Below are 2,245 nucleotides of genomic sequence, written 5' to 3' on the forward strand. Positions count from 1 at the left end.
ATGTAAATACATTAATTTATAAAAATAGAGGTATTGGCCTATGTACATATATTTATATGGCAATACACTGAGGTAGTGGATGGACTTCAGGCCCCTGTTCACACCCTCCCTCAATGCAAGAACACTTTGTTCTAACAAACTGGCAATGTGAGATGCTCACTGTCCCAGCACAAGTGCTGAAGACAAAATGGGCACATAAGCAAATGTGGTGAAGAAAGCTGATGGTGGCCGGCTATCAAAAGATACAGCATTTAGAGACTTAAAGGCTTGAAGTTAAACAAGTGGCCATTTAGCAGGGAAGCAAAATGCCCACATGGAACAAGCACACATGGGGTAACAGGTATCAGAAGACCATAATACACAAACAAACAAAATATTTTGTTGAGAATGAGGGGGAAGAAGTAGAGACCCAAAGCCCATCTGTAGACAATGGGACATCCCCTCACTGAAGGGTCACAGGGAAGGGAAGAGTCAACCAGGGTGCAGTAAAGTACCGATGAAACACAATATTCCTTTGGTTCCTTGAGGCTTCCTCATCCCTACTATCATATTCCCAGTGCTGCCTTTCACTTCCGGCTAGAACGGAGCATGTACGCAGGTACAGATAAAAGCTCACGACACACAGAATCCAAGAACAGGAATGGGAATAGCAATACCACAAGGGTAGGGGGAAGGTGGAGAGAGGAAGGAAGGGGGAACCAATCTCAATGATCGACACATAACCACACCCCCTTCCTCCGGACAACAGAAACCATGGGGAAAGGGAGACAGCGGTCAGTGTAAGATATGAAAATAATAATTCATAATTTATCAAGGGGTCATGAGTGGGGGAGGGAGCGAAAAAAGAGGAGCTGATACCAAGAGCTCAAGACAAAGTAAATGTCAAGAAAAGAATGATGGCAACATATGTACAAATATGTTTGATAAAATTGATGTATGGATAGTTATGAGAGTTTTAAGAGTTCCCAATAAAATGATATTTTAATATTTAATAAATAAATACATGAATAACAATGAGTATGATAAGAAAATGTTCTAAAATTCGTTATGGTAATGAATGCACAACTCTTCTTGATGTGATCGAACTATTGAATTAAATATGTGGATGAAGTACCAATTAAACTTTTAAAAGTAAGAAAAAACCCCACACAACTCAGAAATCATAATAAAATAGTAGAAAATGCTTAGATGTGTAAAACAATGAAGATACTTATACAGAACTTTAAAATTAAACAGCATTTGATTATTTCATTTGAATAAACCAACCAACTACTGTGCAGGAGAAAGATGAGCATCTGCTCCCATAAGAATTTACAGCCTTGAAATCCTGTGTGAGGCTGCTGTGAGTTTGGCGCTAGCTCAACGGCAGTGTGAGTTATGTTACAAGTTATAGAATTATAAATTTAATTTTTAATCTCAGGGGACTTCTAAAAGCTCGTGGCAACATCCTATTGCCATTTTATATGAACTTTTTGAAGTCCTCTCATACATAAATAAAATATATATGAAAACTGGCTTGGAATCTAGGGAACAGAAGTAAAAGCTCACCACAAAAAAAATGAAGATCAAAAGGAAGATAAATTGATCTACTTTTTTAGAAGTAACAGTTAAGCGTGTTACAAAGAAATAATTTAGTGTTTTAATCTCTAAAACTTAAGTCCATCCATTCATTTAAGTTTATAAAGTCCTTTATGTAAACCCATGAGGTACTTGTTATTTATAGGAAACATACAAAAACTATCAGAAATCGTTGCTGGTCAGGCTGGGCAATCACAAGTTCAGAGGATATTCTTGTTCCACCGCAGACCTCATTTCTTGGCTATGGCATGTGTTCAATGGTACACCAGCAATTAATGGTATTCCACAAACTGCCTAGGATACAAAGGGAATTTTCATTTCAGGTTCCCCTCCCCTTTCACGTATGGGATATTTTTGGAAGGGTTTTCATTTTTTTCCTTCCCCCATCCGCTGAAAGAGAATTAAGAAAATTCCAACATGCCTTGGTGTCAGCAAGTGCTCTCTTTAAGTCCAGGTACCAGAGGATGATTGATGAACCTGTCAAGTGTACAGTAGCAGACAGAGAAAGTTGGCAGAAGTTCAGTGTTATTGAAAGAAATCTCAAATACTTATTTCATCTCCTGTATTAACTTTAATCACATTTTTAACATGCAGCCAAGAATGAAGCTTTGACAGTAAGTCATGCATTTACAGAGGCAAGCATTGTCAATTTTCTGCAGGGACAACT

Source organism: Echinops telfairi, unplaced genomic scaffold, assembly GCF_000313985.2.
Source record: "Echinops telfairi isolate 266 unplaced genomic scaffold, ASM31398v2 ScPeMD7_655;HRSCAF=1070, whole genome shotgun sequence".
NCBI lineage: Eukaryota > Metazoa > Chordata > Mammalia > Afrosoricida > Tenrecidae > Echinops > Echinops telfairi.